General features: G+C 40.8%; 1 protein-coding gene and 1 pseudogene across 1 annotated transcript in view; one reads left to right on the top strand and one right to left on the bottom strand.

Annotated features, from left to right (window-relative positions):
- Positions 1-23,161, bottom strand: part of HECW2 (HECT, C2 and WW domain containing E3 ubiquitin protein ligase 2) — a 291,378-nt gene extending 268,217 nt beyond the window's left edge. Inside the window, exon 1 of the mRNA XM_087819690.1 lies at positions 23,088-23,161. The gene's annotated coding sequence lies outside the window, so the exon portion shown is untranslated. The remainder of the gene's footprint in view (positions 1-23,087) is intronic.
- Positions 22,996-24,198, top strand: LOC148092585 (uncharacterized; annotated as a pseudogene).
- Positions 24,199-27,566: the final 3,368 nt, after the last annotated feature.

Here is a 27,566-nt window from a genome sequence, read left to right as displayed (position 1 = left end):
AATCCGCAACAGACCTACGGCACGAGTGCGTGCGTGGCCTGGCTTCGACCTCCCTCTCCGTCTCCGTCTCCGCATCACCCCGGCGGCCTCGGCTCGGCCTGAAACGCAGACTTAAACACAGTCTTCCTTCAGGGTCTAGTTCAAGGTCACTTAGGAAAGCCATCCTGGGCCTCCCCAAAGAGGTCAGTTACACTCAGTAGGTGTTTTTATGTTACCATTTACCTCGCCATCACAACACTTGCCACAGTTTTAACTTTATTTGTTCAAATTTTAAAGATATTAAAGTCTACTTTCCACTAGGCTGAAGCTCCAAAAAGGTGAGGATTACTACTGTTTGTGTCACAATTGTCTCAGCACCACCATAGAAGAGACACTCAGTAAATACCTGTGGAATTAAAATATGTAAATAAAGAACTGATCTAAAACATGAATGATTGTACAATCTTGCATTAGAGATAGACATCCTAAACATAGCACAGGCGCACAAACCATAAAGAAAAAAACTGATAACTGTGACTACCAAAAAAATTAAAATCTCTATCAAAAACATTATGAACAAACATAAAAGTCAAATTGAAAACTGGGGGAAAGGTTTACAATATCCCTGATTAAGAGTTAATAGTCTTAAAAAATAAAGACCTTTTCACAAATCAATACAAAGGACAAAGACAAGCAGTCTCCGAATAATATAGTTTCTGAACATATAAAAAGTTTAGTATCATTAGAAAATTTAAAAAGATTTATACAAAAAGTCTTTATTTACATATTTTAATTCCACAAAAATGTTATTTTTTACTTAACAATGTTTAAAAAATTAAAATGTTCAGTGTTAGGAGTGAGCACCAAATTTCATACATTCCAAGTGGGAACATAAATTTGTACAACTTCCCCAGAGGACAGTTTTGCAATATGTACAGAAGTGAATATAACCTTTAATCCAGCAATTCCTCTTCCAGGAAAAAAGCATTCCCTGGAGAATTACTTATAAATAATAAAAGACTACAACACTGAGATGCCACTATATGCCTCTTAGAATGGCCAAAACCCAAAACACTAACACTACCAAATGCTGGTGAGGATACGGAGCAATGGGAACTCCCATTCCTTGCTGGCGGGAATGCAAAATGGTCCAGCCACTTTGGAAGACAGTTTGGTGGCTTCTTACAAAACTAAACATACAACCCAGCAGTCACCCTCCTTGATTATTTATCCAACGTTGTTGAAAACTTATATTCACACAAACATCTGCACAAGGATGTTTATAGCAGCTTTATTCCTAATTGCCAAAACTTGGAAGCAACCAAGCTGCCCTACAGTAGGTAAATGTGTAAATAATCGGTGGTACATACAGACATCCAAATATTTATTCAGCGTCGAAAAGAAATGAGCTATCAGGCCATGAAAAGTCATGGAGAATCCTTAAAAGCATATTACTCTGTGAAAGAAGCCAATCTGAAAAGGCTACATGCTGTATGACTCCAACTATATGACATTCTGGAAAAGGCAAAGCTGTGGAGAAAGTAAAAAGATCAGTGGTTGCCAGGGGTGAGAGCAGGGAGGGGAGATGAACAGGCAGAGCACAGAGGATTTTAAGGGCAGTGAAAATACTCTGTGTGATAGTATAATGATGGAAAGGTCATTGTGCATTCATCCAGACCCACTGAATGTACACCACCAAGAGTAAGCCCTGAGGTAACTATGGATTTGGGGTGATTACAATGCGTCAAAGTAGGCTCATCCTTGGTAAAATAAAAAACGTAGCACTCTGGTCAGTGATGTTGCTCATGAGGAAGACTATGCATGTGTGGGAGCAAAGGCTATTTGGAAAACCTCTCAACCTTCCTCTCAATTTTATTGTAAACTAAAGCTGCTCTTAAAAAATAAAGTCTTTTTTAAAAAGATTGAAAACAACACAAATATCTAACAATAGGGAAAATAAATTTTTTTAAGAACATACATAAAATAAAATGCCAATAATATCATGTGATAGAAGAATATCCAATGACATGGGGAAAGTGTGAGTTTCAAACCAATATAATTTTGGCTTCCTTACATATAACATGTGTATGTATATAGGAAACCAGAAAGAAGGCTGGAAGATATACTAAAATGTTAACATCAGTTATTGTTAGGTGGAGAATTTATGGTGATTTTTATTTTTCTTGTTTTAGTTTACATTTTCCACAATGAACATTTCTATTCTGTAGTCAGAGAGAAACTAATAAAAAACTAATAACACTCACACTATTTTAATATGTGCTCACCATGTGCCAAGCACTCAACACTCTACACACGTTGCCTCATTCAATTCTGTGAGGTAGGCAGTAACCCTCTGAAGTAAATATTGTTATCTCCATTTTACAGATGAATAAATATAACTTAAAACAAAAAGAGTCTTCATTCAGTAATTTTTGAAATCTGATTAAAGTTAATTTTCTAACATTTTCCAAACAGCAACTACAGTGATACTAATCAAGGCCTTCCATGTATATCTAAAATTAGAGCCTCCAAGCTCAGACTCGGCGATGGGCTCAGATTTGGGGAGAGAAAAGGGAGAGGCTCTAATGAAATATTTGCAATGAGAACACTGATAAATTAGGGATTTGTGCCATACCTTCTGGATTCCCAGCACAAGTTGAATTTGGTTATAGAGCCTTACAATGAACTCTGTATCCTTTCTAAATTATAAAGAAACATTTCCTTCCCAGGGGATTATATGAGCATGTTTTGTGAAACCAAGCACTGCATTTCACAGCCTCCCTCGGGGAAAAGGGTTCCACATGCCACAGCCATTCAAATCTGATAAACTCACCAAAGCCCTTTCACCGCAGGTTCATGTCCTTGCTTTATACATATCCTGTCTTTCTCCTGACTCTGACTACATATTGGCATATCCTCTGTGTATACTGGAATATTCTAAACTTCACGGACATGTAATCCCTGCTGGCTATGATCCAGCAGATGAACCTGCCAGGTGGAAAGCACTGTCCCTTTGGAGGCCAATGTCTGCCATGATGGCAATAACAGAAGATGCTGCTGACATGGCAAAGAATCACTTGGAAATATATTTGATGGGGAAAACTATCAGGAGTTCTTAAATCCCTACTCAGTTTGTCTGGGGCAGGCATGAAAACAAAACTGGTAAGGAATTACTTAATATACCTAATGTATATAGTAATATGTACTGATCATTCATTGGACACCTATGCCTGCCACAGAATTAAGCATTTAATGTATTATCTCGTTAGGGTCTCAAAAAAACCCTGGGAGATATAAATTAACCTTTTAGAAGCAAAGGTCTCAGCCACTGTTTCTTCACTGAGATCCTCATATGCCTGTGTTCCCCACTTCTACTCCAGGGAAATGAGCATTGCAGAAATTCTTTATTGTGTATTCACTTTTTTGATAACCTGAAAAAAATCTTTTTCTCTAGTTCAGTGACAAGACTTTTCTTTCGCAGTAATAACTGACAGGCACTTCCAGAAAATTAGTTTTCTTAAGTCAGCTTTTCTTAAAAAGGAGTCTGCAAACATCTTCTTGATGGGTCCTCAAAAATAATTTTTCATAAAAGAGGTCGCTACAATGGCTTCTTGATCAGAGTTTTTCCTTAGTCAGCAGCACAGCCAACACCCAGCTGCAAATAAAAACAACTGCCATCTGGGAATGGACAAAGGTTAGGAGGAAGAGTAGATTCTGAAAATCACAGAGTTTCATTCCTGCCTTCAAACCTCTGAAATGGATTATTGAATAAGTGGTTTGTGAGAACTTTATGGGCAATAAAAAGAGGCATTTGCTAGGGAACAGCAAGGTTTCACTAAGAATAAGTTATGAAAACACTATTTTCTTTTTAGCAATGTAACAATGGTGGATTATGACAATGCTTTTAGCCAGCATATCTAGATTTCAGCAACGCATTGAAGTCTCTTAAAACAGTCTTGAGGCCAAGAAGAGAGAAATTCAGCCTAAACAATGTGCAGAATAGATTCGCAGGTGGTTAAACAGAATATCCAAAGGTAACGGATAGATGGAATAATGTCAGCTATCCTTCGCAGGCTCCGTCCCTTCCCCCCTTCACCCCCCTCCCAAACTCCAACAAAATTAGAAACACCACCACAAATTTTCAATGGCAATTTAGTGAATAATGCTTAAAGACAGGTTGGAAATAAAAAAAGGAAGTAAAGTGGATAGCAGAGAAGTAGTGGAGGTTTTTGCAATTAAAGTTTGGGAAAGATCATGGAAAATCAGCACCAGTAAACACCGTATTTCCAAAGTGAATGGGAGGAAGGAGAAACAGAGAGAAAATACATATGAGGAAGGCTGTCCCAAAGCTTTTTTTCCATCTTAAGCATCATGCTATTCTTCTCTGGGACAACAGAGGATCCCAGGAGGCATCACTCCAGAATTTTAATTCTGAATCATAAATCAGGAAAGGATCAGCTTTGAGAAAGACATCAAAAATTGACCTCTAGATATGCTTATAATCTCAGTAAATCAAGTTATGCACATATCCCTAAACTACAGGAAAGGAGAATCTTCCATCAAACAATTGATAATAGAAGAAAATTAATTTAATTGTATAAAAAGCCTAGGATATTTTTATTTACTTTATTAGAAAATAAATATAACTTTATTTCAGTCACTTAAAAATATTCATTTCCAAAAGCAGGAAAGGGCTCAAAGACTACGGGAGTCATGTGTAAAGAATACAGGAGGCACCGGATCTAGGATAACTGGTGCATCTAACAGTATAATATTGACAATCAGTTATAACAGATTTAACTTAAAGAATCCATGAATCCATATCAACAGGGGGAGGATGGGGGGAGGAAAGTTCCTGCAGAATGCCAGCTGTTAGATGAAAAAGGAATGAAAACAATCCCTGTGCAATCTCCAGTGTAACTGATTCAGGCAAGTGTCACCTATGAAAGCTAAAAGTACTTGGGGAAAAGATTATTAAGGAACAGGGTGTTTACATGATCTCAAGCATCATCCCACAGATTACCTACTAGTCATAAAAGGACAGGTGTACTGGAAAAGCTGCGGTGGCCACCACTTAATCAAGCAACCCCACTCCATTATCACCAGCAGCAGGATAACCAGGCCCCATGTGCCTGCAGGTGTGGTGCAATGGGTGATATCCCCTCAGCTGTCTCCTTTTCAAAAATGCTTAACCTAATCTAAAAATTGGGAAACAGCAGACAAATCCAAAATGTGGAACATTCTACAGCTGGTCTAAACTCTTCAAAACAATCAATGTCATAAAACAAAACAGAAGGAAGACACATGACAATCAAGTACAACGCATGAACTTTTACTGCATCCTGGATTTTTTTTAAAAGTCATGGGATAATTTCAACATGAAATACACATGACAACGATATCACTGAATTATGGTTAATTTTCTTGGGTTCAACAATGATGATAATAATGGTAATTTGGGATATGGTAGCAAAATGTCTTTATTCTTAGGAAACAAAAGTGCCTAGAAGTAATGTGTAATGGTGTCTGCGACTTATTTTTTTAAGTTCGGAAAAACACATGCACAGTATGTGTACAGGACAGAATGTTAACCACTGACTGGTACAGATGAAAAGTGTATGAGAGCGTTTTCTTTTTTTCCAGCTTTTTTGCAGTTAATTTTTCAATAGTAATGATCAAAACAGAGAAAAAATATTTTTATTTTTAACATTCATTATTTTTTTATTCCCCACGGCCTTATTTCTCCCATAAAAGCTTGTCCTCCTCAACTTCATGCCTCCTACTGCACAAGTTTTCAGTGTACATTTATCCTTGGGATATGGTAGCAACTACAGTTATCTCTGAACTATGCGTTCAATATTACAAATCTATATAGATTGATTTAAAAATGTATTCAAAAATAAAATAGAGCACCAAAAGTTTAATGAGCAGGGTCGTCGAGTAGATAATACATTATAAGGCAAGTGCTGCCCAGCCGGTGTGCTCAGTGGTTGAGCATCCACCTACAATCCAGGAGATCTTGGTTCGATTCCTGGTCAGGGCACATGCCCAGGTTGCAGGCTCGACTCCCAGTAGGGGGCGTGCAGGAGGCGGCCAATCAATGCCTCTCTCATCATTGATGTTTCTATCTCTCTCTCCCTCTCCCTTCCTCTCTCTAAAATCAATACATTTTAAAAAAATAATTAATTAAATAAAAGCTGAGTGCTCCTTTTTGTTTCTGTGCTTTCAATTTTTTCAAGACAATTTCTTTCTTCAGAGATAGAGAAGCCCTTGGGTAAAAGTGAAAGCTGTCTTTAGCCCAATGCTCCCCACCAAGTTAACAATGAAGTCTAAGTGATTCCAAGGCTGATGGCTGCGTCACCCCATCCCTGTCTTACATGTAACGATCATCTTAAGCTCACCCACAAAATAAGTCAGCAGTGATTCTAGAGATCAATTTAAAAAGTACTAAAAGCTGCAGATTAAAACAATGAGAACTCAACCTAAATTGGGGGAATTTAATCTAAAATTGATGACAAAACAGATGGCATACATATCTCTTTTGGCATTTTGCCCCAGAAACAGAAAAATAAGAAAAAATGTGTATGCAACAAATGAACACATTTTAGAGATGCTAAATCAAAAAAAACAAAAATAAAACAACATATTCTTCACTTGTTTATTTCTTCTTATGTTCATATCATCAAAGTAAGGTATTAATACACAAATATATTTAAAGGTCAGTTTTCTCATATTTAAAATGCATTTCCAATGAAAACAGACTCTGCTTTAACCAAATTAACATACAATTTCATAAAACTAATGACAGCCCCTGTATAACTGCCTAGTCACTTTTCATCTTTATTTTTTTGACCAAAAACTGGCTTCTGCTAAGTCTTGCTTTCAAAAATATTAATAAATGATCCTTCACAATTGACAAGATAAAACTAATAAGGACACTAAAACCCAAAATAAAGTTATTTCTTTGTTCAAAATAACTGGTTATGAAAAATTAAAGATAATAATTTGTTACAGATTTAAATGTTTCTATCTAACTACCAATGGCAAATAATATGTAAAAGATACTTTCAAAATCAGTCAGTGTACAATATAAGTAAGTTTTCTCTCCTTTTGTACATATTTAAAACTATCAATTATAAAGAATTTTTTAGTTCCTTTATGTTAGTAAGAGGTTTCATAGTTTATTCCCCTCAGCCAAAGATCAGAAAAACAACTTTTAAAATTAGAGGCATTTTAGAATTCTCACTTCTGCAGCAAATCTATACGCTAAGAATATCTTACCAAATAAATGAACTGCTTCTAGAGATGACCCATTTTAAAAGAAAAATCTAACTAAAATTTTCACGAGTGAAATTAAATTGCTCTAATGGACTACTTACCTCAAAACCTATTTATGTGTTATCTACATTAAAACCATTCTAAGAAAAAGTGTGAACTGTTTCATTAATAATATGTTTTCAAAAATAAGATAAAACAAAAAACCTAGGTAATATGCTTCTATTCCTGTGGTCTCCATATATGTAGCTCAGTGCCTTTTACTGCTTTCGGTAGTACAATTTTCCTGAAGTAAAACAAGCATTGCTTGAGTTCTCTAAGCATTTTAAAAAAAAAAAAAGCAATAGTTACTCTCATCATTAGAAAAATATCTTCAAAGTTAAAAGTTAATATTTATTGAGCATATTTTATATGCCAGAAACTGAATAAATAATTTATATTTATGTGCATCACCTTACCTAACCCTCCAGACAACGCTTTGAGGTAGAGAATATGGTTACCACCATTTTAAAGGTGAAGAAACTAAGATTCAGACAAGTTAAGTAACCGGCAGATTGCCAGGCATTGCCCAAAATCTAACCTCCCCTTTCTTCCTAGTAATATTGCTTTAGCTGGGTGTTTGACCATCCAAACAGCGTACACACCTGCCAGCCCCCCAAGCAGTTTTGCTGTGGTCATGGACTAAGTTCTCACCAATACTTCTCACTGATGAACTAAGTTATCAAATGAGTGGAAGTGATACATGCACCTTCCATGCCGCACGCCTGTCTCCCTCTCACAGGGTGGAGCACAAGTGTGGGCTGAGGCAGCTTCAACCACGCAGATGACGACAGCACCCTAAGGGGTGGCAGAGCAGCAACACAAAATTAACATGCTCAGTGAGCCTACCCATCCTTGCCTGCATGTCTACCAGTGAAACGACAGAAAAGATATATACTGCTCTGGTTTCCCATGGTCCTGACACAGACCTCCTAAGAGCCTTGTAATTTGCTGGGTGACAAGAATCTCTTTTGTTCTAATGAGGCAACTCTGGATGAGCTCCTGAATGGTTCATGGATGGCTCCTGGTCACCAGAAAGAACAAGCCATGATTAGAAGCTTGGAATTGTCAGCCCTCCTCCACTCCCATTTTCCTAGAAAAGACAAGGGCTCAAATGGAGTTCATGATCTATCATGCCTACTTGATAAAGCCTTTATAAAAATCCTCACAGGATGGGGTTTGGAGAACTTCCAGGGGAATGAACACATCTACATACTGGGAGGGTGACTCACCCCAACTCCATGGGGACAGAGGTCCTGCACTCAGGATCTTCCCAGACCTGGCCCTATGTATCTCTTCTTCTGACTGTTCATCTATACCCTTTATCATATCCTTTAATATACTGGTAAATGTACATAAATACTTGCTTAAATTCTATTGGCAGCTCTAGCAAATTAATCCAAAGGGAAGGAGGTCATGGAAACCTCTGATTTGTAGCCAAGTCATACAAAAGTTGTAGGTAACCTGGGAACCTCCTACTTTCAATTGGCATCTAAAGTGGGAAGAGGTGTCATGAGACTGAGGCCTTAACTTGTGGGATCTGATACTATCTCCAGATAGATGGTGTCAGAATTGAGTTAAATTGTAGGACACCCACCTGGTGCCCAGAGAATTGCTTGGTGGAGGAAAACCTCCAACATTTGGTGACTGGAAGTGTCAGAAGTAAAGTATTCTGTGTGAAAGTAAAGAAACAAATAACAAAAACAAAGAACAAAACACCAAACCCTGGGGAGGGAGAAAAATCTGATTTAGAGTTACCATGTTATGTTATTTGAAATGTGCACTTTCCAATAAAAACTTACAACACACAAATAAACAAAAAAATATAGCCTATACACAGGAAATAAAGTAGTCAATCAAAAAAGTTTATAACAAAGAGGACATACAGATGACCAAGAGACATGAAAAGATTCTCAACATCACAAATCATCAGAGAAATGCAAATTAAAACCACAATGAGATACCACCTCACACCTGTCAGAATCCAACAAGTGTTGGCAAGGATATGAAGCAAAGGAAACCCTTGTACAGTGTTGGTGAGAATGCAGACTGGCACAGCCACTGTGGAAAACAGTGTTAAGTTTCCACAGAAAATTAAAAATGGAACTGCCTTATGACCCAGCAATTCCACTTCTGGGAATACATCCAAAGAAACACAAAACACTAATTCGAAGGAATATATACACACACCTATGTTCACTGAAGCATTATTTACAACAGCCAAGCTATGGAAACAATCCACGTGCCCATCAATAGATGAGTGGATAAAAAAGCTGTGGAACATACAGGTTGCAGAAAAGCAGGTTTACAATTGTTCATATGGAAAATAGTACAATAATTAATAAATAATAATACGAGAATAAACTCTGTGTTTTCGTGTATTCACAACTGTAAATCTAGTTTTGCCCCATCCTGCATATACAATGGAATATTATTTAGCCATAAAAAGAAACACATCTTACCATTTTTGACAGCATGGATGGACCTAGAAAGTATTATGCTAAGTGGAATAAGTCAATCAGAGAAAGACAAATACCATACGATTTCACTTATATGTGGAATCTAAAGAACAATATAAATGAACAAACAAAAGAGAAACAGATTCATAGATACAGAGAACTGACGGTTACCTGAGGGGAGGGGATTTGGGGGACTGGGTGAAAAAGGTGAAAGGACTAAAGAGTACAGATTGGTAGTTACAAAATGTCACTGAGATATAAAGTAGAGCATAGGGAATGCAGTCAATAATAGTGTAAATAACTACGTATGGTGCCAGGCAGGTACTGAAGTATCGAGGGGAACACACTGTAAATTATCTGATTATCTAACCACTACGCTGTACACCTGAAACTAATACAAAATAATACTGAATGTAAACTGTAACTGAAAAATTTTTTAAACTGTCCCTAAGAAGCCCAGATTTGGGGCATACAAGACAAAGACTTAAGTAAGCTAAGATTTGTATGTTCAAATAACTAAAGGACAACATGTCTAAAGAATTAAGGAAAATATAAAAACAATGCTTTACCAAACAAAGAATATTAACACAGAGATAATTATTTTTAAGAAGAACCAGATAAAAATTCTGGAGTTTGAAAGTATAATACCTGAAATAGAAAATTCACTAAACGGGTTCAATACTGAATTTAAATAGGCAGAAGAAAGAATCAGTGAACTTAAAGATATGCCAATTGAGATTATCCAGTTTTAGGAACAAAAATAATAATAATGATGAAGAAAATTTAACAGAGCCTCAGAGAACTGTGGGACACCAGCAACTGTACAAAACCTGAATACTGGGAGTCCTAGGAGAGAAAAGGGACAGAAAAAATACTTAAAGAAATAATGGCCAAAAACTTTCCAAATTTGGTGAAAACATTAATCTATAATGTTGAACAAACTCAACAAACTCAAAGAAGGATATACTGAAGAGAATCCACACCAAGACACATCATAGTCAAAATGTCAAAGGACATAGGGAAAACTTGAATGCAGCCAGAAAAGAAAGGTCTCATCACATACCAGAAATTCTCAGTAAAACTAACAGTTTATTTCTCATCAGACACTATGAAGGCCAGAGGGCAGTAGAATTACATAGTGAAAGCACTAAAACAAAAAAGCCCATCAAGACGTACCCTTCAAAAATGAAGAAATTAAGGCATTCTAATGTAAGCAAAACCTGAGAGAATCTGTCACTACCAAATCCGCCTTACCAGATATACTAAAGGAAGTCCTTGAGGCTGAAATGAAAAAACACCAAACATTAACTCAAATCCACACAAAGAAATAAAAAGAATCAGTAAAGCTAACTACATAGTTAAATGTAAAAGACATATAAATGTATTTTCATTTATAACCCTTTTCTGTTACCTGATTTAAAAGACAATTGCATAAGGTAATAATTATAAAAGTGTAGTGACGGCCTTAAAATGTATAAAACAAGGACTAGAGCTATATTGGAGTAAAGTTTTTGTATGCTTTTAAAATTAAGTTGAAATTCATCTGAACTAGGTTGTTTTACATTAAGAAGTTCATTGTAATCCCCAGGGCAACAACTAAAAAAATAACTCAAAAAAAATCATAATATCATCAGAAATGATGAAATAAAGGCCTATAAAAATTCTCTTCTCCAGAACAGCAACAACAAGAGAATTAAAATGATACACTAGAAAATATAAATTTAATACAAGACAATGAAGTAATGGAGGAATCGGGGAATAGGAAAGATATAAGACCTACAAAAAACCAATAACAAGAAAGCACACATATATCCTGAGTGATGATGGGTAATTAAATTAATATAAATAAGCCCTCCATAAAAAGACAGAGATTGTCAGAATACATATTTTAAATGATACAACTATATTCTGTATAAAAGAGACACTTAGATTCAGAAACTCAAATAGGATGAAAGTAAAAAGACATAAAGATATACCATGCAAACAGTCACCAAAAAAGAACTGGAGTGGAAATACTAATATAAGACAAAACAGACTTTAAGACAAAAATTGTTACTAGAGAGAAAAAAAGGATATTTTGTAGCAAAAAAAGGGTAAATTTTAAAAAAAGACATAATGATTATAAACATATGTGCACCTAACAACAAGGCTGCAAAATACAAGAGTAAAAATTAACAGAGTTGAAGGAAGAAATAGACAATTTGACAACAATTGGAGATGTCACTATTCCACTTTCCCTAATGGATAGAACAATTAGAAGATCAACAAGGATAGGTATGACACCGAATGCACAAGAATGAGTCATGTATATATAAATGAACTTCATCAAAATTACGAACTTTTGTCCTTCAAATGATACTATCAAGAAAGTGAAAAGACAATCCACAGAATAGGAAAAAGTTTTCAAGTCATACATCTCATAAGGGTCTAGTATCCAGAATATAAAAAGAATATGTACAATATAAAAATAATTAGATAAATAACTCCATTTTAAAATTAGCTATGGATTTGAATAGACATTTCTCCAAAGAATATATACAAATGCCAATAAGCACACAAAAAGATGCTCAACATTATTAGTCACTAGGGAAAAGCAAATAAAAACCACAATAAAATACCACCTCGAATCCATTGGGATGGCTAAAATACAAAAGGAAAACCAGTAACAAGTGTTGGCAAGGACATAGAGAAATTGTAACCTTTAAACACTGCTGATTGGAATGTAAAATGAATACACTCACTTTGGAAGACTGTTTGGCAGAGCCCCAAAATGAAAAATGTAGAGTTACCATACCACCCAGTAATTCCACCGCAAGATATACGCCCAAGAGAAATTAAAACATATATCCACACAAAAACTTTTACACAGATGCTCATAGAGGTATTATTCACAGCAGCCAAAAAGTGAGAACACCTCAATTGTTCATCACCTGATGAGCAGGTAAACAAAATGTGGTATATCCATACAACGTAATGTTATTTGCTAGAAAAAAGAGTGAAGTACTGATGCATGCTATCACATGTGTCAACCTTGAAAACATTATAAGTGAAAGATGCTAGTCACAAAAGACTCCATGTTGTATAATTCTACTAATATGAAATGTCTAGAATAGGCAAATCTAAAGGGACAAAAAGCAGCACAGTGGTTACCATGGTCTGGAGAAGTGACTGCTAATGGGTACTGAGTTTCTTTTGGGGGGGAGGAGGGAAGAGTTCTGGAATTACACAGTGATGTAATGGTGATGGTTGCACAGCTTTGTAAATATACTAAAATCCACTAATTTATACGCCTTAAAATGTGAATTTCATATTGAATCTCTCAATAAAGCTGTTATTTTTTTTTAAATCAGTTAAGGAAAATGAATACCTACAGAATGACTTACCAAAAGAGAAAATAAATTATATTGTGTCTTATAATCACTTCAGGTCAACAAACATTCACTGATTGCTGGGGATGCAAAGACAAATAATCAACAGTCCTGACCCATGAGGAATTTTGTTTTTAACAAGAAATATAATCAATAATAAGTCTTTGGAAAGAATTTTGATTCCTTCCCCTAGTTTTCACTCTCAAAATATATAAAGTGCTAATTTTAACTTAGCAACCTATAATTAAAAACCCAATTCCAACAAACTTTAAATATCAGCAGCCATCCAAATCAACAAGATGCTAAAGATAAATTAACTCAAATTCTATCTCCTCACATTTCTCTCCCAGCACAAGAAAGTCCAAGTAGAGTCTAGCCTCCCAGCCCACCCTTTTTCAATGCATATTCCTAGTTTGGGGGTGCCAAGTAGTTTCCATGTCTCCATTTCCTACAATCATCCCAACCCCATGCTTACTTCCCTTTCAGAGTTTACAGGACCTAAGTTTTATTCCTTTAGGCATATAATTCTTTCCTTCAAACACCGTTAGTTACTGAGGTTCTTTAGGTATATATTTTAAATCAGGTCATCAAAGCAAATGCAGCTCCCTTCTTTATGTATTTTTATTTCTTTTACTTAGTAAAATTCGAAAATGGTCCCTACCAGGACCAAACTGCTTCTACCTGTGTTTAGTGCCCTGCACTAAAAAAGCCAAGTAGTCATGCCACCTCATACATTTTGTTGCTCCAGAACAAGGACTGCAAAACAGATGCAGGCCACGTATAAATTTTGTTTGACCTGGGCTGTTCTAAAAACATTTTAATTACCAACATATTACACTCAAAAGATGTTTTACATACAAACTTACATATTTAGCTTCATTTAAAGATTTGGTCATGCTGGACCCAAATTCCCATGTGGCAACAACTGGGTGAGTGGAGCAGTGAAACTTCTTTGCCCTCTGATATGCCTTCTATGATCCTCACCACTTCACAAGGTTTCCACGCACAACACATCCACTTGGTTTCATTTACGACCTGCTGCATCTGGAGGGGTTGGATTCCAGATGAGTACAAGTCCCAAGAGTTACAAGTTGTTTCCAATCATGAAGGGATGACCTCCTCCCTTATCTCTGGTTTTAGGCTACATGGCCATGTCTTCTACTTTTGCCAAGCTCTCCTAGTTTCTTACTCCAACAGCACTTCACCTTCTTGAAATCACCATCCTGTCTAATATCTAAGTATCACCCACTTACTAAATTACTTTAGGGCATTCCTACAGATAGATCTTCTGGCCTGACAACCTCCTCCATGAGGTGGGGTAATTCCAGGCCACATGACAGAAAGCACTGAGTAGCTCACCCATAGATGGATGAAATCTTCGTTTCCAGATTACTTATCTTTGAAGACAAATGTTCCTCCTAAATTCCTGAATTCTGAGTTAAAACAATGTTTCTCAAACTTACTGTGTCTACAACACATCTGGGTATCTTGTTAAAATGCAGATTCTGATTCAGTAGGTCTGGCATGGGGCCTGAAAGTCTGCACATCTAACAAGCTCCCAGGTGATGCAGATGCTGCTGGTGTGTGGACTACACTTTCAATAGCAATAAGTTAAATAACTTACAAAAGAAGGAGGTTTCTGAGATGAGAATCATCTGAGTGAATCAGACCTCCAAGACTTGACTTCCTGCCATTTTAAAGCTACAAAAATTTTAATCTTTTAGCATCTGTGCCAACTTAATATCTGACTTATATATAAATAATAGCCTTTCATAATGGTCCATGAGAAACAGATGGTTCCTTCAGCCATCAGGCACTGATTATTGTATATTCACTCTGTGATCAATACTGGGCATTATACAGAGGGGTCGGCCAAGTTTCCATATATTCAGAGTGCTTAAAATCAAGTTGGCAAAACGACTAACAGGAAACAAGCAGTGTACCACCTAAAACAGATCTTTACTGCTATAAAATAGTGATTCCCAAATGACTATCAGTGGTGGGGTGGGGGAGATGTCAAATCAAACACGCTTCCCTCTACCCCCTCCCCCGCAGTTATGGTCCTCACCCTATCCCCACCGTTAGGGTCAATCACTGAGGAAGGGGGCCGCATTCGCTCTTAGGAATGCCTTATTCTCCAGGAGTGGAAGGTGGGCGATGGTGGGGAAAACCACTGTTTCAACTGTACACAGGAATACGATGGGGCTAGGAGCCTGGAGAAGCAAGCAGACCTGGCGGGCATCCCAGGTGGCAAGTGCCTCCTGTGGAGAGATGAGTGGAGCGGAGTCAGGGGGTGGAAAGCAGCCCTGCCTGATTAAAGCAAACCAGAGTGCCCCACAGGCCACCACCCCACTGCTGAGTGGAGGAAGCACAGAGGCGACCTCCCAAGGACTTGCTGACCACTTGTTAAGAGCATGAAAGGGGTATTTCTTCACAGGAAGCCTGAACTAGTTCGCTCGCAGGCCCTTTCCAATCTTTCCTCAACTGCAGAACAAAATTTGGATTTTCCTCCAGCACGTAATTCTAACCGGAATCACTAGTCTTGCCTGCCGTGTACTATGGGAAATGAGTGATGAAAATACGGACGTGTGAAAGTCCCTATACATTTAAGAAAAAGACGGCCTAAATTGCTGCGTCCAGTTAATTTCTACTGCTGCTCAGCATGCCCAGTTCTTTGAAACTGTTCTCACAGGTCACAGTTCCAACTCTGTCACCAATCACCTTGGTGCTCTTCTTCCTCCAAGGGGTCACTGAGAGGTAATACGCTTACTTAAAGGACTGTCCGCTACTGAAAATATTACCACCTTAACCCATTATGGTCAATGCAGATTCCAACTCTTTTATTAAGTTCCTAGTACTAAGATTGCGGCAGAATGTTTTAACAATTCACCTTCCCTCCCCGTCCTCAACGTGGTTCGCTATGGGTAGAGTATACTGCTGAGGTGTGCCACCTGACAGAAGAGAAATCATTTCTAATCACTGTCGTGAAGAAATATTTTCCTTACGCCACAGATAAAACATTATATGAGTGCAATTCCCTAAGCAGCCAGCATACGTCTGCACAGAGGGGTGTTATACCTTCCCGCGCCCACATGTCACTTTGCACACACACACCCAGGGATCACAATTTGACTGTATCCAGTTTTCACTCTTTCTTTTAGTAATTCCTCAAGATCAGAAGGCACTCTATCTTCTCTGTGAATGGAGCGGCCTGTGGATTGGCTTCTAGGCACAACTTCTTTGCTTCACAAAGCCATCACCTTCTTATCTGAACATAACGCTAGTACATGGCCGGTCCTACCCCCTGACTAACTTTTCCAGTTTCATAAACAATGGTACACGAACAGAAAAATCTCCTCCCTTATAGCTCGAGTTCTCAGCGATAAATGAACAAAACATCACCAAGCACTCCTCCCTGAACAAATGCCAAGAGCTGATTCATGCTCTGCATGACATCGGTGGTTTCATCCAACCATAACGTGAAATATCTACTAGCGTGTACTTGATAGTAATCGCTCTTTCACACTCTGACTCCATGATATTATGCAACAGCCAACCGTGTCATTTGACAATGGAATCCTGTCAATACCTTCTGGTTTCTCTCTAAGGATAATGTGTGTCTTTAACTTTCCAGCTGATTTTCCAAGTGTCTCTTCAATAATATGACTCATTCTGATTTTTGCTACGAGGTTCCTTTAATGATGCTACAAGAGTTTTAGTCTCTTACCTATGTTTAGCAATATAATACATTAATTTTGTAATGGAAAGCTTTATTGTGTGCTTGTCCTGGAAAACTTCAATAGTATAACAGAGAAGCCACTGTGCTTTGTTTGAAAATGACACCACAACACCCATGGCTTCATGCCACTATTAGACGAAGTTTCAAAACAGACAGCGACTGGGGATTAGGAGCGAATGGATGGTAAACCCTATCATAAACAGTTTTGAGACAGTCATCATACTTCCATCTGCACTTTGCAATTTCAGGTGCTGTTTGGAAATCATCACTCCCACAGATTCCTTTGTTTTTATACACAGAGAGTCACATTTTATATTTGCAGTGAGATTCAGTTCTCTAAGTATGTTTATGACATACTGAACTGTGACATTTACATTACTATTTTCATCACTATTTTCACTCTTCAGTGAACCACTTTTGAGCCACTAACCTATTTTTGTGAAACAAAAATTTAAGACCAGTAACAACAAAAAATTGGTATTTTAACAAATAAGAGGCAAATGACATAAAAAGTATATTAACCAAGGTAAAGTGCACTATATGTAATGTAAGCTATATTAAACAGTGCAATTTTCATAGCATAAGCACACTTTTTCATATTATGAGTTTAAAGAATATAATGGGATTTCTACTAAAATCCTAATTTCTCTCATATCTCAAGGCCCTACGTACTCTGTCGCCCCTACACCACCTTTCTGGTCTCATTTCCAACTCCCCCCGGTCATCCCACTTTGTCATGCTGGTCATCTTCTCGCTAATCTTTGAACACATCCAAACACGTTCTCACCTTTGAGCCTTCTCACTGGCTGTTCCCTCTGCGTGGAACACTCCCCCCTCTCCAGGTATCTGCATGAGTAACCCTTCCCATCTCCTTTCAAGTCCCTGTTAAGGTCTCTTTCACCATGAAGCATATTCAACCATATTTGTCTTGTTCTACTTTCTCTTTCATCCAAAGCACTCACCTCCTTCTAGCATGCTATATAATTTACTTACTTGGTTTATCATCTGTCTCCCACTCCCACTGCTCCATTCCCAACAGAATGAACACTTCACAAGTGCAGGGATCTTTGTTTTATTCATTGGTTATCCCTAGCACCTATATTAGAGGCTAAATCACAGAAGGTGCTCAATAAAAATAGTAGTGGGCCATGGCCGGTTTGGTTCAGTGGTTAGAGCACCGGCCTGCCAACTAAAGGGTTCCGGGTTTGATTCCAGCCAAGGGCACATGCCTCAGTTGCAGGCTCGATTCCCAGCCCCAGTCAGGGAGTGTGGGGGAGGCAACCAATCGATGTAGCTCTCTCTCATCGATGTTTCTCTCTCTCTCTCCCCTTCTCTCTCTTTTCCTTCCACTCTCTCTGAAAAGCAATGGAAAAAAATCCTTGGGTGAGGATTTAAAAATAAATAAATAGCCTGGCTGGGCATGGCTCAGCAGTTGAGCATCAATCTAGAATCCAGGAGATCAGGGTTCAATTCTCAGTCAGGGCACATGCCCCGGTTGTGGGCTCAATCCTCAGTCGGGGGCGTGCAGGAGGTAGCCGATTATGATCACTCTCTCATCACTGATGTTTCAACTCTCTCTCTTCCTCTCCATTCCTCTCTCTGAAATCAATAAAGATATATTTGTTAAATAAAATAAAATAAAATAAAAATAAATTAAATAAATAAGTAAATAAATTAAATAGTAATGGAATGAATGAAATTTGTAATTGCTTTTTCTTTTTAACCACCTAACTGTCTATGGATCTTACTTTGAGCATTAAACAGAAAATGGAGAGCTGTTAAAGGTTTTCAAGCAAGAAAATTATACCAACAAGTCAGTATTATAGCTACACAAGTGAGAAGATGAACTAAAGTTTGGAAAGGCTGGATGCATAGAGTTTAGCTCAAAATTCAATCCATAAAAGAGGTGATGAAGGCCACAATTTTCCAAGTGATCAGGCCTTCTTAACTAGTTCATTTCAACCCCACAATGTGCATATCTATAGACATATGATCAATGTTTGTGTAAACAAATACATATAAATACATATGATGAACAAATCTAGACACTAAGGACATTTTTCTATCTTATGGGTATTCTTCATATAAAAGCTAATGACACCCTGACCACTGTGGCTCAGTTAGTCAGGCATTGTCTCATACACTGAAAAGTTGCCAGTTCGATTCCATCAGGGCATATGCCCAGGTTGAGGGCCCAATCCCTATTAGGGGGCATACAGAAGGGAGCCAATCTATGTTTCTCTCTCACATCGATGTTTCTCTCTCACGCTCCCTCTCCCTTGGTCTCTCTTTACAAATCAATAAAAAAGTCTTAAAAAAAAAAAAAGTTGCCTGGCCGGGCGTGGCTCAGCGGTTGAGCGTCGACCTAGGATCCAGGCAATCGGGGTTCGATTCCCGGTCAGGGCACATGCCCGAGTTGCGGGCTAGCCGATCAGTGACTCTCTCATCATTGATGTTTCTCTCTCTCCCTCTCCTTTTCTCTCTCTGAATTCAATAAAGATATATTTAAAAAAAAAAAAAAGTTAGACTTGGGTCATAGTTAAGACAATCATACTTCATAATTTCCCTGGGAGAACCCCAGATTATAGTTCTTGATCTGGTGCTCCATCCAGTTAGTATACCCTTTTATTCTAAAATATGTCCTTGTCTGGACAAAAAAATTACAGTCATCCTACTTATAAAGGAAATGCATAAATTTCTTCTTATTCAGGAATGCTGACCAAGCTTCTAAGGATTTGAACAGAGTATGGAAAAGGTGACAGCCATAATTAATTGTAACACCTACTGGCCACCACTGCAACTGAACTATTAGAAACGGGATTCTTTAGCAAAGGAGCATAGCAATTGTTGCAGAAATAGGTGCTATAAGCTTCATTATCTAGCTTTCGAACGCAAACCTCTACCAGGTCACCTGCACAATCTCAAACCCCCTATAAAAATTTTCACATGGTGAGCAGGCTCCACAAGTTCTCCTCCTCAAGGCCTCTTCATGAAAAGCTGAGACCCAAACCCAAGACTGGAGTCAGAAGAGAGGACAGAAAACAAAGGCTCTTCTATTACTCTTGTGGCCCAGAGAGCTTGGCAAGTAGGAGAACATGGAGTCAAGTCTTCACAACATTTGTGTTCAGAACTCTCAGTAAATATCCAAGACTTGGACCAAACACTAGATCTTGAAATCTGCATTCAAAGTTGCTACAGCCATGCACCCATCAGGTCTACAAACAGGTTTTGCTGCAGCTCCTCTCCCGAGTCACACGAGTTGTCCCAATTCGAGTCAGCCCTACATAAATGGGCAAGTGTTAATTCTTATCGTTCTTCAAGACAGTAACAACACAGTCTCAGAGCCAGGCTAGACACCTAACAACTTAAGGACATAACTATTTTATTTCCTATATGTGTAAATAGATAACAAGCAATCAATTACCTTAGTCTTCTTTCTTCCTTGCTATTTTTTATATGGTATTTTGTTTGTTTGTTTGTTTTTAACCTTTCTTATCTTTGCATTTAACAGTAAAAGACTGAAATAAAGCAAGACTCAAAATGTGAGGTCAGGAGAGGGTGGTAAAATAGTCAAGATTATTTAACATGGAGGATGACCGTATAATTTATCATCCAAACCAGGGCAATTTTATGTGAAAGGGGATGCATTCAATAATTTGATAAGATAGATGAACAAGAATAAACTGGGACTGCTGTAGGCAAACCAGAAGGTCTGGTCACCTTTCTAATCCCTCACTCATATCCTCCATACAAAATGCATCCTGTGTGCAAACAAGCAACCTCTGCCTCTCTGTCAGGTCAACCAACATTCAAATACAGTCCTCTCTCTTTCATGCCATGTCTTTTCACAATGGACCTGGAAATTCCCTATCCAACACACCATGAAAAACTGGTTCCATTTGTACCCAAGAAAGCAGGCCATAACATGCTAGAATGTAGTGGATCCAGGCCAGGTCCACAGCAAGCCCCAGGACTGGAGCCTCAGAGTGCTCTTAAAGGAACACTTCACAAGAGAGACAGCAACCTGGCAAGACGTACACAGGTACCACCCACAGATTTAACAAGTATTTTGAATGACAGATCCTTTCCTTGATGCCAGAGCACACATTGAAACTGGACAGAGCCCAACAGCCACCTCTCCTGCAAAACACATTGATCCAAAAGAAAGGCTACAGCATCTGTCCTCAACTACAGGTAACAACCTTCGTTTCTTTGCCTTTTGCTGAGATCAGTGGTGGAAAAGGCTTTAAAAGAATAATATGTTTTTCTCCCAAGATCCCATTGCCCACCTTAAACAGAGCCAATGCTTATTTTTATTCCATACTTTATTCAGCGGGACCAAACACTGCTCATGTTCTTCATTAAATTTAGTCATATGGCTGGTGAATATTTATTTACTGGAATCTTTTCCCTCACAGTCACAGAGAGGGAAGACCAATTTTGTAACCTAGTTGCAATCTGCAGCACATAAACAATCTACAATAGTGGTAGGAGCAGAAAAGCTCCAGCTGGCTTATCTCTCAAATGTTCAGAATGGCTCTGATTTCTTCACAGACTCCAGTCATTCACAAAGATTCACTGCCAAAGACTGCTCAATGCCGTAATGGAGGCAATGGTAAAGCTATCCATAGTTGAAGCATGGGGGCGGGGGCAAATGCTGGGAGTTAGGAAACCACCTGTCATAGAGATGGTGGAAGAAACTCCTTCTCAATTAATTAATGCAGTTTGCACTAAAGCCCTTTGAGCTAGGAGACACTAGGAGTCCAAGGAGCCATTTGTTGAATGAACAAGAGCTAAGAAAGTTATGACTGTTTTCCCCTCATAAGTGGTACGATAATATTAAATGCAAAGACATTTTTGTTAATATAACTGATTAAACTGCTTCACATGACCACAAATGAGGCCAAAAGGTGCCAAAGAAATAATCAAAACAAAGAGCTTAATTATGACTTTTTAAATGTACAAAGAAAGAAGAAATTAACTGGTTAGACTGCTGGATGGTAAGGTTATAATCTCTCCCTTGAGAGATCAAAATTATGTTTTCCCCACCCTCTACCTCACCCTACTCCACCTCCCAACAGTGAAGTGGATCATTTCTAAGGAATACAGTGACCCTTTATGCTGGGCTCCTCCTGTCTGCAAGGGATGCCATCTGTCCCCCACACCATGTAAACAACCCCTGCAGGAATCTTCTGATGACCAAACAGATTAGAAACCTCCACATTTTCACACCATTAGTAACATCCCCACTCAAATTAGGCCTCTTGCTTCAGTAAAGCCAAAGATGAGCCTAATAACGGATCCTTCTTTGCGTATAGGTAATATAAGTGTCAGTTTAAAGACAGCCTCTCAAAACACACTGCCATCTGTTGGGGGGGGGGGGTGGAGAAGAGCTCTCTCTAGGCAACGAAGAAATGAGCCCTTGAGGGAACTGAAGAAATAGTAAAAAAGAAAACCATACCTTTAAGACAAACGAATACATGAAACTGCACCAGGTCTAATAGAGGACTCTACTATGTTAAAATCTTTTTCTAAATGACCAAGTACAGAAAACTACTCAAGAAAAGAGAAGTTTCCCACTTTTACAAAGGTATAGATACAATGAGTATTCAAAGTTGGCTTGACTCTAGGACAGTGAAAGCAGAAAACATGCCAGAAAGGCTGGAGCCCCCGGGAAGTCCACCTACCGTCCACCCCATCTACGACGACCGTCGGTGCTTGCCTCCTCCGAGTGTCGGATCTATTGATCCTCCGGAACTCTGTGAGCTCTCTGCATCCTCTCCAAAGACGCCCAACTCTACAGGAAATAAACGCGCTTGCAAAGATGTTCCTCAAACTAATAATAACCACCAAGAAAAGCGCGAGCGCGGCCAACGGAGAGGAAGACGGCGCGGAGCGCCAGCCCTCTGCAGCCGCACGTCCCCGCGGGCGTCTACGTCTGAATCTGCGGCCCCAGCCGCTCCAGGCCCCAAGCCCGGCGGAGGGTGTTCGCGGCACGTCCCAAATCTAAAAGGAAGATGCCTCCAGTGATGCTCAGGGCACCCCAAAGTCTGCGCTCTCCGGGATGACCAAACCAGGAGGCGCGTCCCGGAGTCTCGCACCCGCGTTTTCGGGCGGAAGTCGAAATGTCAAATGAATGACAGCGTCGGAGAGCGAGCGAGGAAAACAAAGCCGCCTCCCGCCGGCCGGTACCTGCGCGGCGAGGGCCCGGCGCGGGCGCGCACTCACCCGGGGCGCTGCAGACAGGGACGCGGGGGGCGGGAGGGCGCCCCGCAGTCGGCCGGCCCGCGGCCCCGGTGCCCACCGGCCGGTCCGCGAGCGCGCGGGGAAAGCTGGCGGCGGCCGGGGCGCCGCTGCGCGTCGCATGCAGCTCCGGGCTGCGGCGGCCGCTGCCACGGGGCCGAGGGACTGTGCGCTGCCGTGTCCGACCCCGGGACCCAGGGCAGCAGAGCGCGCCCGGCGCGCCCCTCAGCGGCTCGCCCCGCCGCCCCCCGCAGCGGTCCCGGCGTGCGCTCGCCTTTGTGCCGGCATCTTCCTCCGCTCCCACGGCGCCCGGCGCTCCTCGGGCGGCTCCGCGCCGCCGCCCACCCCCGGGTTACGCCGCGCCCCCCGCGCGGCCCGCCGATAGTGTCGAGTCAGCGGCGGCGGCGGGGGCGCGCGAAGCCATGTCTCCAGCCCGGGCTCGGGAAGGCGCCGGGGTCCGGGCGCCCCAAGGTTCCCGGCGCAGCTCGGCGGCCCCGGCGCGGCGCGGCGCGTCCCCGATCCGCCCCGCAGCGCCCTGCTCGCCGCCGTTCCCTCTCCAGGCGTCGCCCGCGAGCCGCGCGCGGGCCCGCCCGGTCTGCCCTCCGTCCGCTCCCCGCGGGCTCGTCCGGCCTCCCTTCCGCCGCCACCTTCCTACCGCCCCGGGGCCCGACGCCCGCCCGCAGCCCCGCGCCCCGGCCCTGGGAGGGCGAAGGGCCCGGCCCGCTCACCTCCGGCGGCGCGGGCGCCCCTCCCGCCGGACGCCGCGGCTGCATCTGCGCGCGCTGCCCCGCGGGGCGCTCGGCCGCGGGCCTCCCGTCCGTCGGGGGCCTGGGGAGAGGACGGGGGGACAGCCAGACCTTGGCCAGGGGACCTTCCTGAGAAGGTGAGCGAGGCCGGGGCGGGCGCGGCTGCGCGGAGGGCGAATCCCGAGGCCGCGGAGCCCCGGAGCCGCGCTCCTGCGACGCGGAGGACGGAGGATCCGGAGAGGCGCCGCGGCGGGGGGCGGAGACCCTCGGAGGTCAGGCACCGAGGAGCTGGCGGAGGGGTGCCATGCCGCCAGCTGCCCAGCTGCCCAGCTGCAAGGGCAGGACGGTGATACTCCTGTCACCTACACGGGGTGTGGTCACGATGAAAAATTGATTCTTGAGAGCGCTCTGAGCTACTTTACCTAAAGAGGGCACTAAAATGTAAAGATTCACTGTATGAATTCTCCCGGCTTTCTCGGTGCTGCTTCGGTGCATCTTCATTGACTCGGCCCCGTGGAGGGGAGAAAGTAAAAACGCGACGCGGTATCTATCCAGATATGGGAAAGATGTCCTGAATTCTTAAGTTTAACAACTATAACCACATATAGAGGCAGTGCCAAAACACTTTGCCCCAAATATAGTGGGTATCCGTAACTTGGGGATTTTGGAATACGTGCTCTCAGTGTTCGTCTCTCCCTCCTCTCTGGCCCAGGAGCGGGTGGCACCGGGATGCTGGCACCTCCCGCTGCCCACCGCAGCCCGGGGGGGGGTCACCATATTCCAGACCGCGGTGATTGAGCTCCTGGGCCAGTACTGCCACCCCAGAGCCAACCTGGGGCTCTGCGGAATCAGCTCAGGAAAAGAAGCCCTTTAAGCTAGGATAAGTAATTTGGAAAGATGCAAGCCAGTGATAACAGCCACCACGAATGCATGGGAATGAAGCCAGCTTCAGGGGAAGGAGAGCTGAGGGAGAGGGGATGTCTCTTGAGCCTTAGGAGGCAAATAGGACTGAAGTGAGCTCTAACCCTGAAGCCTATCGATCCCCCTCTTCTTTATTTCCTCAAGTCAGTTCAGCTGTGTTTGTCCCATGCAACCGAAAGCCCTGACTCATTTATTCCCCTGGATCTCACCATCCTGGGCGTCACTGGTAGGCTACTCCACCGAACTGATGAACCCCACACACTTCCCACAAAAAAACCCACAAAACGGCCGTGTACAAACATGATGTTTTCTTTCCACAAGTTTCTCTAGACCCAGCAACCGCACACCTGCAACCCTTAACCTCCTGTATTAATTAACCCTATGCTACAATCAAGCTTTAAACAAACAAATGTGTAAAAATAAATAGAACTAAAATGGATCATTATTGCTGCCCTTAGGATTAAAAAAAAAACAAACTTTTTTTCGCCTTAAAAGCAGCTCCATCTATTTTTAAAACTTTCTATACATCAAGTATTAAAACCTGGCTAAGATGTCAAATAAGATTAATAGTAAAGTCATTCTAAAATCTCAGACTTGCAAGCGAGCACCAAGGTTAGGCTCTATCACTGCACTCCCCGTTCCCCATCACCACCGCTACCTAATTTGGGTCTCCCCTTCAGAGAATCCACCACTGGTTCTCACCTAGCCCCTTCTTCAACCAGTCCCACAGAGAAAATTCAGCATTTCACAAGCTGGTCGATTCTACATTGAAACTGACCAAACATTAGAAAGTGATTTGTTATATTGAGTCAAAATACTACTTTCACTTCAAAAGGACCCCAACTACAAAAGACAGACTTGAGAACCACTTGAATTGTCCCAAGATCGTTCCATTAACTGCTTATCAGAAGACAGAGAGTCCTGAGCCTTGACCACCCTGGTTACCTCCCCTCTATGAATGTGCTCAAGTTTGTGAACACTGCTCCTGAAGAGTAGTGTCCAAACCGCAGGTCCAAAACCGTCAAGCCCCTCTGAGCACCACAGGAGGGGTCCTAGAGGTATGTTCACATGGTCTTATGTTTTCTGTAAAGGTTTCAAAAGTCAAATATTTTCATCTCAAGAAACTGCTGTCTCTTTACACTTTAACTTTCCTTCTGCCGTAACTGTCCTTGTATCTGGAAGCATTACCATGGCTGCAGGCATCTCGGGGATCTGGCTAAGGGAAAGCTGAGTTAGTAAAGTGGAATAAATGTATGTGGTTCATGGACATTAGAGTCCATAGTAAGTGACATCTATTATAGCTGCTCAAAGGCCTGCTGTCAACTGGGCCACTTGATGTTGTGACGCGAAGGTGGAGGGCCAGAGACAGTATCAGCAAATGAACGCAGATATTCAGGACCCAGCTCAGAAGTATATGGGTAACGAGGTGGACGACTTTTGAAGTGTAAGAATCCAGAACTAGAATGTGGAAAATCCTCCCACATGTTCTTTATATGTGAAAGAAATGTGATAGAGGTTTTTCTCAAATTTGACAACAAATTTTAAAATGTTTGTGATTCTCCCAATATTGAATTGTGGACTGGAAAGAAACTCTTCTAAACTATCAATAATAAAAATAAGTTTCAATCAATTATGCTAATGGGAAGACTGGAATATCTATTAACTCTATAGAACAATATGTGACGAAGTGATTTTCATGTGAAGAAATCAAAGAGGATAGAGCCAAAATATGTAGGAAAAAGTATTATCCAGGCATATTAGGCAGTTAATTAAAATTTTTTAAATTGTGGTATTTTTCTGGATTTGATGATGTCTGACCCTTGTGATTTTTTTAAATTTGTAATTTGTTATGACTTTTAAATTTTAAATATAAACTGTTTTTGTGCCTCCTTTGTATTTGTGTATTTTTTTCTTTTTTAAAAATATGTCTTTATTGATTTCAGCGAGAGGGAGAAGGAGAGAGAGAGACATAAAGATCAATAATGAGAGAGTCATTGATCAGCTGCAGCCCACAACCCGGGCATGTGCCCTGAGCGGGAATCGAACCCCGATCGCCTGGATCCTAGGTCAACGCTCAGCTGCTGAGCCACGCCCGGCTGGGCTGTGTATTCTTTTCTTAAAGAAAGCTCTGACTAATGCAATCTTTAGACTGCACAAAATGTGGATCTGCCTCATATTGTATCTATTTGGGTGTCCATCACTACATATTGGGCTTCATAGGAGGCAACCCACAGTATAGGATAAAATATTTGCAAATCATGCAAGAGTATAGAGAGAACTTCTAAAAGTCAGTTTAAAAAAACTCAATTCAAAAATGGGGGAAGGACTTGAATGAACATTTCTCCAACAATATATTCGAATAGCCAAGAAACACATGAAAAGATGCTCAACATCACTAATCATTAGGAAAATACAAATCAAAACCATAATGAAATACTACATCACATCCATTAGGATGGCTACTATTAAAAAATAGAAAACGGTGAGAATGGGGAGAAATTGGAACACTTGTTCACTGTTGGTGGGAGTGTAAAAATGATATAGCTACTGTGGAAAACAGTGTGGCGATTCAAAAAGAATTAAAAATAGAATTACTGGGTGATCCAGCAATTCCACTTCTAGATATATATTACAAGAAGAATTGAAAGTAGGGTCTCAAAGAAATATGTGTACATCCAACTTCATAGCAACATTGTTCACAGTAACTAACATGTATTATGGAAGCAACCCATGCCCATTGACAGATGCATAGATAAGTAAAATGTGGTATATGCATACAGTGGAATATTATTCAGCC

Source organism: Miniopterus natalensis, chromosome 8, assembly GCF_054644295.1.
Source record: "Miniopterus natalensis isolate mMinNat1 chromosome 8, mMinNat1.hap1, whole genome shotgun sequence".
In the NCBI taxonomy this organism is placed as follows: domain Eukaryota; kingdom Metazoa; phylum Chordata; class Mammalia; order Chiroptera; family Miniopteridae; genus Miniopterus; species Miniopterus natalensis.
Note: the sequence above shows the minus strand (reverse complement) of the source record. Positions and strands in the feature narration are given on the sequence as shown.